The sequence below is a fragment of the Lissotriton vulgaris genome, chromosome 11 (assembly GCF_964263255.1).
Source record: "Lissotriton vulgaris chromosome 11, aLisVul1.2, whole genome shotgun sequence".
NCBI classification, from domain to species: Eukaryota; Metazoa; Chordata; class Amphibia; order Caudata; family Salamandridae; genus Lissotriton; species Lissotriton vulgaris.
Window position 1 is genome coordinate 831,685,313 of NC_141699.1, and position 13,838 is coordinate 831,699,150.

Sequence of the window (13,838 nt, forward strand, 5' to 3'; positions counted from 1 at the left end):
CAGGGAGGGCGGTGGTGGTGTGTGGGGTTTGTGACAGGACACCACTACAACTCCCAACAGGCCCCCATGACCACAGGGAGGGTGGTGGTGGTGTGTGAGAGGTCACTACTACAACTCCCAACAGGCCCCCATGTCCACAAGGAGGGCGGTGGTGATGTGTGGGATGTGTGAGAGGGCACCACTACAACTCCCAACAGGCCCCCATGTCCACTGGGAGGGTGGTGGTGGTGTGTGAGAGGTCACTACTACAACTCCCAACAGGCCCCCATGTCCACAGGGAGGGCGGTGGTGGTGTGTCGGGTGTGTGAGAGGTCACTACTACAAGTCCCAACAGGCCCCCATGTCCACAGGGAGGGCGGTGGTGGTGTGTGAGAGGTCACTATTACAACTCCCAACAGGCCCCCATGTCCACAGGGAGGGCGGTGGTGATGTGTGGGGTGTGTGAGAGGACACCACTACAACTCCCAACAGGCCCCTATGTCCACAGGGAGGGCGGTGGTGATGTGTGAGAGGTCACTACTACAACTCCCAACAGGCCCCAATGTCCACAGGGAGGGCGGTGGTGGTGTGTGGGGTGTGTGAGAGGTCACTACTACAAGTCCCAACAGGCCCCCATGTCCACAGGGAGGGCGATGGTGGTGTGTGAGAGGTCATTACTACAACTCCCAACAGGCCCCCATGTCCACAGGGAGGGCGGTGGTGATGTGTGGGGTGTGTGAGAGGACACCACTACACCTCCCAACAGGCCCCCATGTCCACAGGGAGGGCGGTGGTGGTGTGTGGGGTGTGTGAGAGGTCACTACTTCAGCTCCCAACAGGCCCCCATGTCCACAGGGAGGGCGGTGGTGGTGTGTGAGAGGTCACTACTACAACTCCCAACAGGCCCCCATGTCCACAGGGAGGGCGGTGGTGATGTGTGGGGTGTGTGAGAGGACACCACTACCACTCCCAACAGGCCCCCATGTCCACAGGGAGGGCGGTGGCAGTGTGTGGGGTGTGTGAGAGGACACCACTACAACTCCCAACAGGCCCCCACGTCAACAGGGATGACGGTGGTGATGTGTGGGGTGTGTGAAAGGACACCACTACAACTCCCAACAGGCCCCCATGTCCACAGGGAGGGCGGTGGTGATGTGTGGGGTGTGTGAGAGAACACCACTACAAGTCCCAACAGGCCCCCATGTCCACAGGGAGAGCGGTGGTGGTGTGTGAGAGATCACTACTACAACTCCCAACAGGCCCCCATGTCCACAGGGAGGGCGGTGGTGATGTGTGGGGTGTGTGAGAGGTCACTACTACAAGTCCCAACAGGCCCCCATGTCCACAGGGAGGGCGGTGGTGATGTGTGGGGTGTGTGAGAGGACACCACTACAACTCCCAAAAGGCCCTCATGTCCACAGGGAGGGCGGTGGTGATGTGTGAGAGGTCACTACTGCAACTCCACACAGGCCCCCATGTCCACAGGTAGGGCGGTGGTGGTGTGTGAGAGGTCACTACTACAACTCCCAACAGGCCCCCATGTCCACAAGGAGGGCGGTGGTGATGTGTGGGGTGTGTGAGAGGGCACCACTACAACTCTCAACAGGCCCCCATGTCCACTGGGAGGGCGGTGGTGGTGTGTGAGAGGTCACTACTACAACTCCCAACAGGCCCCCATGTCCACAGGGAGGGCGGTGGTGGTGTGTGGGGTGTGTGAGAGGTCACTACTACAAGTCCCAACAGGCCCCCATGTCCACAGGGAGGGCGGTGGTGGTGTGTGAGAGGTCACTATTACAAATCCTAACAGGCTCCCATGTCCACAGGGAGGGCGGTGGTGATGTGTGGGGTGTGTGAGAGGACACCACTACAACTCCCAACAGGCCCCCATGTCCACAGGGAGGGCGGTGGTGATGTGTGAGAGGTCACTACTACAACTCCCAACAGGCCCCCATGTCCACAGGGAGGGCGGTGGTGGTGTGTGGGGTGTGTGAGAGGTCACTACTACAAGTCCCGACAGGCCCCCATGTCCACAGGGAGGGCGATGGTGGTGTGTGAGAGGTCATTACTACAACTCCCAACAGGCCCCATGTCCACAGGGAGGGCGGTGTTGATGTGTGGGGTGTGTGAGAAGACAACACTACAACTCCCAACAGGCCCCCATGTCCACAGGGAGGGTGGTGGTGATGTGTGGTGTGTGTGAGAGGACACCACTACAACTCCACACAGGCCCCCATGTCCACAGGGAGGGCGGTGGTGGTGTGTGAGAGGTCACTACTACTACTCCGAACAGGCCCCCATATCCACAGGGAGGGTGGTGGTGATGTGTGGGGTGTGTGAGAGGACACCACTACCACGCCCAACAGACCCCCATGTCCACAAGGAGGGCGGTGGCGGTGTGTGGGGTGTGTGAGAGGACTTCACTACAACTCCCAACAGGCCCCCATGTCCACAGGGAGGGCAGTGGTGATGTGTGGGGTGTGTGAGAGGACACCACTCCAACTCCCAACAGGCCCCCATGTCCACAGGGAGGGCGGTGGTGGTGTGTGGGGTGTGTGAGGGGTCACTACTACAAGTCCCAAAAGGCCCCCATGTCCACAGGGAGGGCGGTGGTGGTGTGTGAGAGGTCACTGCTACAACTCCCAACAGGCCCCCATGTCCACAGGGAGGGCGGTGGTGGTGTGTGAGAGGTCACTACTACAACTCCCAACAGGCCCCCATGTCCACAAGGAGGGCGGTGGTGATGTGTGGGGTGTGTGAGAGGGCACCACTACAACTCCCAACAGGCCCCCATGTCCACTGGGAGGGCGGTGGTGGTGTGTGAGAGGTCACTACTACAACTCCCAACAGGCCCCATTGTCCACAGGGAGGGCGGTGGTGGTGTGTGGGGTATGTGAGAGGTCACTACTACAACTCCCAACAGGCCCCAATGTCCACAGGGAGGGCGGTGGTGGTGTGTGGGGTGTGTGAGAGGTCACTTCTACAAGTCCCAACAGGCCCCCATGTCCACAGGGAGGGCGATGGTGGTGTGTGAGAGGTCATTACTACAACTCCCAACAGGCCCCCATGTCCACAGGGAGGGCGGTGGTGGTGTGTGGGGTGTGTGAGAGGTCACCACTACACCTCCCAACAGGCCCCCATGTCCACAGGGAGGGCGGTGGTGGTGTGTGGGGTGTGTGAGAGGTCACTACTTCAACTCCCAACAGGCCCCCATGTCCACAGGGAGGGCGGTGGTGGTGTGTGAGAGGTCACTACTACAACTCCCAACAGGCCCCCATGTCCACAGGGAGGGTGGTGGTGATGTGTGGGGTGTGTGAGAGGACACCACTACCACTCCCAACAGGCCCCCATGTCCACAGGGAGGGCGGTGGCAGTGTGTGGGGTGTGTGAGAGGACACCACTACAACTCCCAACAGGCCCCCACGTCAACAGGGATGACGGTGGTGATGTGTGGGGTGTGTGAAAGGACACCACTACAACTCCCAACAGGCCCCCATGTCCACAGGGAGGGCGGTGGTGATGTGTGGGGTGTGTGAGAGAACACCACTCCAACTCCCAACAGGCCCCCATGTCCACAGGGAGGGCGGTGGTGGTGTGTGGGGTGTGTGAGAGGTCACTACTACAAGTCCCAACAGGCCCCCATGTCCACGGGGAGAGCGGTGGTGGTGTATGAGAGATCACTACTACAACTCCCAACAGGCCCCCATGTCCACAGGGAGGGCGGTGGTGATGTGTGGGGTGTGTGAGAGGTCACTACTACAAGTCCCAACAGGCCCCCATGTCCACAGGGAGGGTGGTGGTGGTGTGTGAGAGGTCACTACTACAACTCCCAACAGGCCCCCATGTCCACAGGGAGGGCGGTGGTGATGTGTGGGGTGTGTGAGAGGACACCACTACAACTCCCAAAAGGCCCTCATGTCCACAGGGAGGGCGGTGGTGATGTGTGAGAGGTCACTACTGCAACTCCACAAAGGCCCCCATGTCCACAGGTAGGGCGGTGGTGGTGTGTGAGAGGTCACTACTACAACTCCCAACAGGCCCCCATGTCCACAAGGAGGGCGGTGGTGATGTGTGGGGTGTGTGAGAGGGCACCACTACAACTCCCAACAGGCCCCCATGTCCACTGGGAGGGCGGTGGTGGTGTGTGAGAGGTCACTACTACAACTCCTAACAGGCCCCCATGTCCACAGGGAGGGCGGTGGTGGTGTGTGGGGTGTGTGAGAGGTCACTACTACAAGTCCCAACAGGCCCCCATGTCCACAGGGAGGGCGGTGGTGGTGTGTGAGAGGTCACTATTACAACTCCTAACAGGCTCCCATGTCCACAGGGAGGGCGGTGGTGATGTGTGGGGTGTGTGAGAGGACACCACTACAACTCCCAACAGGCCCCCATGTCCACAGGGAGGGCGGTGGTGATGTGTGAGAGGTCACTACTACAACTCCCAACAGGCCCCCATGTCCACAGGGAGGGCGGTGGTGGTGTGTGGGGTGTGTGAGAGGTCACTACTACAAGTCCCGACAGGCCCCCATGTCCACAGGGAGGGCGATGGTGGTGTGTGAGAGATCATTACTACAACTCCCAACAGGCCCCATGTCCACAGGGAGGGCGGTGTTGATGTGTGGGGTGTGTGAGAAGACAACACTACAACTCCCAACAGGCCCCCATGTCCACAGGGAGGGTGGTGGTGATGTGTGGTGTGTGTGAGAGGACACCACTACAACTCCACACAGGCCCCCATGTCCACAGGGAGGGCGGTGGTGGTGTGTGAGAGGTCACTACTACTACTCCGAACAGGCCCCCATATCCACAGGGAGGGTGGTGGTGATGTGTGGGATGTGTGAGAGGACACCACTACCACGCCCAACAGACCCCCATGTCCACAAGGAGGGCGGTGGCGGTGTGTGGGGTGTGTGAGAGGACACCACTACAACTCCCAACAGGCCCCCATGTCCACAGGGAGGGCAGTGGTGATGTGTGGGGTGTGTGAGAGGACACCACTCCAACTCCCAACAGGCCCCCATGTCCACAGGGAGGGCGGTGGTGGTGTGTGGGGTGTGTGAGGGGTCACTACTACAAGTCCCAAAAGGCCCCCATGTCCACAGGGAGGGCGGTGGTGGTGTGTGAGAGGTCACTACTACAACTCCCAACAGGCCCCCATGTCCACATGGAGGGCGGTGGTGGTGTGTGAGAGGTCACTACTACAACTCCCAACAGGCCCCCATGTCCACAAGGAGGGCGGTGGTGATGTGTGGGGTGTGTGAGAGGGCACCACTACAACTCCCAACAGGCCCCCATGTCCACTGGGAGGGCGGTGGTGGTGTGTGAGAGGTCACTACTACAACTCCCAACAGGCCCCCATGTCCACAGGGAGGGCGGTGGTGGTGTGTGGGGTGTGTGAGAGGTCACTACTACAAGTCCCAACAGGCCCCCATGTCCACAGGGAGGGTGGTGGTGATGTGTGAGAGGTCACTACTACAACTCCCAACAGGCCCCCATGTCCACAGGGAGGGCGGTGGTGGTGTGTGGGGTGTGTGAGAGGTCACTACTACAAGTCCCAACAGGCCCCCATGTCCACAGGGAGGGTGGTGGTGGTGTGTGAGAGGTCACTACTACAACTCCGAACAGGCCCCCATGTCCACAGGGAGGGCGGTGGTGATGTGTGGGGTGTGTGAGAGGACACCACTACAACTCCCAAAAGGCCCTCATGTCCACAGGGAGGGCGGTGGTGATGTGTGAGAGGTCACTACTGCAACTCCACACAGGCCCCCATGTCCACAGGTAGGGCGGTGGTGGTGTGTGAGAGGTCACTACTACAACTCCCAACAGGCCCCCATGTCCACAAGGAGGGCGGTGGTGATGTGTGGGGTGTGTGAGAGGGCACCACTACAACTCCCAACAGGCCCCCATGTCCACTGGGAGGGCGGTGGTGGTGTGTGAGAGGTCACTACTACAACTCCTAACAGGCCCCCATGTCCACAGGGAGGGCGGTGGTGGTGTGTGGGGTGTGTGAGAGGTCACTACTACAAGTCCCAACAGGCCCCCATGTCCACAGGGAGGGCGGTGGTGGTGTGTGAGAGGTCACTATTACAACTCCTAACAGGCTCCCATGTCCACAGGGAGGGCGGTGGTGATGTGTGGGGTGTGTGAGAGGACACCACTACAACTCCCAACAGGCCCCCATGTCCACAGGGAGAGCGGTGGTGATGTGTGAGAGGTCACTACTACAACTCCCAACAGGCCCCCATGTCCACAGGGAGGGCGGTGGTGGTGTGTGGGGTGTGTGAGAGGTCACTACTACAAGTCCCGACAGGCCCCCATGTCCACAGGGAGGGCGATGGTGGTGTGTGAGAGGTCATTACTACAACTCCCAACAGGCCCCATGTCCACAGGGAGGGCGGTGTTGATGTGTGGGGTGTGTGAGAAGACAACACTACAACTCCCAACAGGCCCCCATGTCCACAGGGAGGGTGGTGGTGATGTGTGGTGTGTGTGAGAGGACACCACTACAACTCCACACAGGCCCCCATGTCCACAGGGAGGGCGGTGGTGGTGTGTGAGAGGTCACTACTACTACTCCGAACAGGCCCCCATATCCACAGGGAGGGTGGTGGTGATGTGTGGGGTGTGTGAGAGGACACCACTACCACGCCCAACAGACCCCCATGTCCACAAGGAGGGCGGTGGCGGTGTGTGGGGTGTGTGAGAGGACACCACTACAACTCCCAACAGGCCCCCATGTCCACAGGGAGTGCAGTGGTGATGTGTGGGGTGTGTGAGAGGACACCACTCCAACTCCCAACAGGCCCCCATGTCCACAGGGAGGGCGGTGGTGGTGTGTGGGGTGTGTGAGGGGTCACTACTACAAGTCCCAAAAGGCCCCCATGTCCACAGGGAGGGCGGTGGTGGTGTGTGAGAGGTCACTACTACAACTCCCAACAGGCCCCCATGTCCACAGGGAGGGCGGTGGTGGTGTGTGAGAGGTCACTACTACAACTCCCAACAGGCCCCCATGTCCACAAGGAGGGCGGTGGTGATGTGTGGGGTGTGTGAGAGGGCACCACTACAACTCCCAACAGGCCCCCATGTCCACTGGGAGGGCGGTGGTGGTGTGTGAGAGGTCACTACTACAACTCCCAACAGGCCCCCATGTCCACAGGGAGGGCGGTGGTGGTGTGTGGGGTGTGTGAGAGGTCACTACTACAAGTCCCAACAGGCCCCCATGTCCACAGGGAGGGTGGTGGTGATGTGTGAGAGGTCACTACTACAACTCCCAACAGGCCCCCATGTCCACAGGGAGGGCGGTGGTGGTGTGTGGGGTGTGTGAGAGGTCACTACTACAAGTCCCGACAGGCCCCCATGTCCACAGGGAGGGCGATGGTGGTGTGTGAGAGGTCATTACTACAACTCCCAACAGGCCCCATGTCCACAGGGAGGGCGGTGTTGATGTGTGGGGTGTGTGAGAAGACAACACTACAACTCCCAACAGGCCCCCATGTCCACAGGGAGGGTGGTGGTGATGTGTGGTGTGTGTGAGAGGACACCACTACAACTCCACACAGGCCCCCATGTCCACAGGGAGGGCGGTGGTGGTGTGTGAGAGGTCACTACTACTACTCCGAACATGCCCCCATATCCACAGGGAGGGTGGTGGTGATGTGTGGGGTGTGTGAGAGGACACCACTACCACTCCCAACAGACCCCCATGTCCACAAGGAGGGCGGTGGCGGTGTGTGGGGTGTGTGAGAGGACACCACTACAACTCCCAACAGGCCCCCATGTCCACAGGGAGGGCAGTGGTGATGTGTGGGGTGTGTGAGAGGACACCACTCCAACTCCCAACAGGCCCCCATGTCCACAGGGAGGGCGGTGGTGGTGTGTGGGGTGTGTGAGGGGTCACTACTACAAGTCCCAACAGGCCCCCATGTCCACAGGGAGGGCGGTGGTGGTGTGTGAGAGGTCACTACTACAACTCCCAACAGGCCCCCATGTCCACAGGGAGGGCGGTGGTGATGTGTGGGGTGTGTGAGAGGTCACTACTACAAGTCCCAACAGGCCCCCATGTCCACAGGGAGGGCGGTGGTAGTGTGTGAGAGGTCACTACTACAACTCCCAAAAGGCCCCCATGTCCACAGGGAGGGCGGTGTTGATGTGTGGGGTGTGTGAGAGGACACCACTACAACTCCCAACAGGCCCCCATGTCCACAGGGAGGGTGGTGGTGGTGTGTGAGAGGTCACTACTACAACTCCCAACAGGCCCCCATGTCCACAGGGAGGGCGGTGGTGATGTGTGGGGTGTGTGAGAGGACACCACTACAACTCCCAAAAGGCCCCCATGTCCACAGGGAGGGCGGTGGTGATGTGTGAGAGGTCACTACTGCAACTCCACACAGGCCCCCATGTCCACAGGGAGGGCGGTGGTGGTGTGTGAGAGGTCACTACTACAACTCCCAACAGGCCCCCATGTCCACAAGAAGGGCGGTGGTGATGTGTGGGGTGTGTGAGAGGGCACCACTACAACTCCCAACAGGCCCCCATGTCCACTGGGAGGGCGGTGGTGGTGTGTGAGAGGTCACTACTACAACTCCCAACAGGCCCCCATGTCCACAGGGAGGGCGGTGGTGGTGTGTGGGGTGTGTGAGAGGTGACTACTACAAGTCCCAGCAGGCCCCCATGTCCACAGGGAGGGCGGTGGTGGTGTGTGAGAGGTCACTATTACAACTCCTAATAGGCTCCCATGTCCACAGGGAGGGCGGTGGTGATGTGTGGGGTGTGTGAGAGGACACCACTACAACTCCCAACAGGCCCCCATGTCCACAGGGAGGGCGGTGGTGATGTGTGAGAGGTCACTACTACAACTCCCAACAGGCCCCCATGTCCACAGGGAGGGCAGTGGTGGTGTGTGAGAGGTCATTACTACAACTCCCAACAGGCCCCATGTCCACAGGGAGGGCGGTGTTGATGTGTGGGGTGTGTGAGAGGACAACACTACAACTCCCAACAGGCCCCCATGTCCACAGGGAGGGTGGTGGTGATGTGTGGTGTGTGTGAGAGGACACCACTACAACTCCACACAAGCCCCCATGTCCACAGGGAGGGCGGTGGTGGTGTGTGAGAGGTCACTACTACTACTCCGAACAAGCCCCCATATCCACAGGGAGGGTGGTGGTGATGTGTGGGGTGTGTGAGAGGACACCACTACCACTCCCAACAGACCCCCATGTCCACAGGGAGGGCGGTGGCGGTGTGTGGGGTGTGTGAGAGGACACCACTACAACTCCCAACAGGCCCCCATGTCCACAGGGATGGCGGTGGTGATGTGTGGGGTGTGTGAAAGGACACCACTACAACTCCCAACAGGCCCCCATGTCCACAGGGAGGGCAGTGGTGATGTGTGGGGTGTGTGAGAGGACACCACTCCAACTCCCAACAGGCACCCATGTCCACAGGGAGGGCGGTGGTGGTGTGTGGGGTGTGTGAGGGGTCACTACTACAAGTCCCAACAGGCCCCCATGTCCACAGGGAGGGCGGTGGTGGTGTGTGAGAGGTCACTACTACAACTCCCAACAGGCCCCCATGTCCACAGGGAGGGCGGTGGTGATGTGTGGGGTGTGTGAGAGGTCACTACTACAAGTCCCAACAGGCCCCCATGTCCACAGGGAGGGCGGTGGTAGTGTGTGAGAGGTCACTACTACAACTCCCAACAGGCCCCCATGTCCACAGGGAGGGCGGTGTTGATGTGTGGGGTGTGTGAGAGGACACCACTACAACTCCCAACAGGCCCCCATGTCCACAGGGAGGGCGGTGGTGATGTGTGAGAGGTCACTACTGCAACTCCCAACAGGCCCCCATGTCCACAGGGAGGGCGGTTGTGGTGTGTGGGGTGTGTGAGAGGACACCACTACAACTCCCAACAGGCCCCCATGTCCACAGGGAGGGCGGTGGTGTTGCTGTGTGTCGAGAGGTGGGTGGGGTGTGTGCGACAGGACACTGAAATGTTATCATTGCGAAATAAACATGTAGTGTCCACAGTACTGATCAGCACAATCTTGTCCCTCAGGTGATCGTAATATGACTGGTGAAACTAGCAACCGGCCGCAAGACTCGCCTCACACATAACCAGGACTCTCTGGGGACGATGCCACAGGCAGCTCCGGTGCGGAGGATGGAGCCGGCCCAAGCAGTCATCCAGGGCCATCTGGCTCACAGGAAATCCCAGCCCCGACAACCGTCGCCTCTGTAACTCCTGCAACACCGGCCACAGTGAGCTGCAGAGCCACCACCACCTCCACCACCACCAGTACCACCACTCCTGCCTGTGCCACCCTGCTCAACCCACCGCGCAATGCAGGGCCAACAACATCACAGCCAACCAGGGAGAGTGGGCGTGACAGGAGTGTGCCAAGGCCACATCAGCCAAGCAGGAGTCTCACACACCGTCGGGCAGGTGAAGGACAGCCACCCCATCCTATCGCACAGTCAGTGGAAGCCCTAGCCAGGGTCCAAGCTTCCTACGAGCGTGGCCAGGAGCAGGCAGATCGTGCCCACCAGGACTCGGTGGACAACACAAACATGTTGCGGGCCATTGACAGCCGCCTTGCCCAAATAGTGGACATCATGGGCCAGCAGACAACAATGTGGAGGGAATGGATAGCCTGCAACACCCCCACCCCCCCTCAACCAAGTGTCCAGATGCCATGGGCAGCAACACCACCGCCACCGCCACCTGTGCCCCTGGCGATGGATGTGGCCGCTGAGCAACATGCCCCACAAGCTGACTCTGTTCCGGCTCCAAGACGGAGGGACTGTACGAGGCTGGAAGTCGGCGAGAGCAGTGGGGATGCTCCCGGCACACGCTCCAAGAGGGGCCGACAATGACTATGACACTGCCTGAGCCAGCCATTCACCCTGCCAACTATCCTGTCCCACATAGCCAATCATTGGCACAGGTCTGCTGGACTAGCCGGACATCACCCAATGTGGTGTCAGCACGGACATTTCATCTGCCATTACCTTCAACTCACACTCCCCCACCCCACACTTACTTGTAAATATTCACCAGCACCAATGCACAAACTGTAAATAAATAGCACTTACACACTCAATGATGTGTTGCCTCCATGTTTATTCACATGATTGTCTCAGAAACAGACGTTACCAGGTGCATGGATCCAAGTCATACATATTCATGCCGCTGTGGGAGTGACCTAGGATAAATCAGAGACAGCAAATACACATCAGCAAAGGGAATTACACCCATCACAACACACTGCAGTGCAACATTACACAAACCACACTCATCACTAAATAATTGGATGAGAGGACACACATCTTGGAGACTTGCATGTCCAAACAAAGAAACACACACACATGCAAACATCACATAGCAGAACACCCACCTGATGCACACCACATCCACACAACATCAGCAAACATACATAAGGCATTGTCAACCGGCACATGAGGTAGTCACTTACATTCAAGGGAAGTAGCGATCAATGAGCTGGCGCCTCTGGTCCACTCCTTCCTCCTCACCACTATCCTCATCAGTCGACATGGGTGGGATGGGAGGCCGAGGAACTTGTTGGTCTTCAGGGTCCAAGAGCAGTTCAATGTTATTGCGCAAGGCCAGGCTGTGGAGCATGCAACAGGCAATCACGATACTGCATACTTTGACAGGTGAGTAAGGCAGGGCCCCTCCGGTCTTATCCAGGCACCGGAACCTAGACTTCAGCAGTCCCAAAGTACGTTCAACAACTCTACGTGTCCTTCCATGGGCATCATTGTATCGCATTTCACCCTCTGTAGTTGGATTACGTATGGGACTCAGCAGCCAAGGCCTGTTTGGGTATGCCGAGTCGCCTATGTAGGGGGATGAGAGACATAAATATCACAAGCAGAATTGGTGGGTACCCAATGCCACACAGATAACACAACTGTCCCCACAGCATACTCACCAACAAGCCATGCACGTTTAGGACGCAGATTATCCATCAGTTGGGGGACAATGCTGCTCCGCATGATGTGGGAGTCATGTGCAGAGCCTGAAAATCTTGCACACACATGGGATATGATGTTGTCGGCCAGGCACACCACCTGCACGTTGAGGGAATGGAAGTGCTTCCGATTCCTATACACCTGCTCAGGTGTCCGTGGTGGAATGAGAGCGATATGTGTGCCATCAATGGAACCCACTACGTGTGGTATCTGGCCCAGTGCATAGAAGTCTGCTTTGACTGCTGCCAACTCTGCCGGCCGTGGGAAATGGATGTAGTCATCCTTATACAGCATCATGGCTTTTAGAAAATCCCGAAGTACCATGCTAAACATGGACTGTGACATCCCCCCGGCATGTCCAACTGTGTACTGAAAGGTGCCAGTTGCAAAGAAGTGTAGTGCCGCCATCACCTTTGCTGTGGGTGTAATGGATCCTGGATAGGTTCTTCGTGGCTGCAGGTGAGGAGACAATTGGTCTACAAGCTCCATCAATCGACGTTGATCGAGCCGGTATTTCCTGATCACCTCCTTGTCAACCATATCCTCCAGCACAGTGTATGGGCGATGGACATTTGGAGCCCTCCTGTGTGGGAGGAGAAGAAATGGAGGTCAATTCACAAACAACGCATGGCATAGCAACTCAATCACATGTCATCCAACTCTACCAACTTGAAGATTGTTGTTGTCAATTGTCATATGTGTGACATCTCTGATTGTCACAACAACACGGAGTGCCGTATGAACAATGTGCAGCCACTAACAACATGATGGGTGTCAACATGTGCAATGCCACTTAGTCTAATGCCAACATGACAGCCAACAAGACATGTGTCATGACCCACATGTGTAGAAGCATCATAACAGACACACATGCACGTGCAAGCACACAAACGATAATGATACACACACCATGTCATCATGCACCAATGACAACAACAACAATGGTGAGCATACGGACATTACATGCATGGTGACACTACAGGCTACACACATACACGGAATGCATGTGTACCCCCACCATTGTTATTACCACACATTAACCACACACTGACAACAGATGCAGAATGTGGGTAGACAGCTGTGATGTATTGTGTAGATGTGACAAAGTAGAAACGTCTTGATGGAAATACCCGACGTCAACACGGCAACATGCAAATGTGTTGGACATTGTGTGTACACCGATGGGCATAGTATGAACACACATGAAATAGAGCATGACATATGAAGGACCGCTATCACGCTCACAACCCTCATGACGCAAATGCAGACTACACACTACGATGCAGCGTCAGAAAATATACAATCATTGGCGCCGCCATGGCGGGGCACTGCTTCCGCTACTTTCGATTGGGCATACGAGGCCCGCGTTCCATCTTCCCATTGGCTGCATGTGCACGGGCCGTCACGGTCAGACATCGGCAACCGCATGTGCAAGCTTCCGGGACGGATGCTTCTTTTGCAACAATGTTCAATCACTGGCGTCACCATGGCGGTGCACATATTCCGCGGGGGAGGTGCAGGCCAACACATCCATCAGATGATGTCAATGGACATGGCAGTTCATGACCCCCCTTACAGTCACATTGCATCATCCACCGTACACCGGCCGGCCAAGCCCGGCCCAGAACCGCCGTGCCAGGCCCTGTCCACGACCGCCGTGCCAGGCCCGGTCCAGGACAGCGGTGCCAAGCATGTCACCCACGGCCTGCACAGCCCCGTCCACGACCGCCGTGCCAGGCCCGGACCAGGACGGCGGTGCCAAGCATGTCACCCATGGCCTGCCCAGCCCCGTCCACGACCGCCGTGCCAGGACCGCCGTGCCTGTGACCATCACCTCGACCTCCTGCTGCTGAGCTGACCACCGGCTG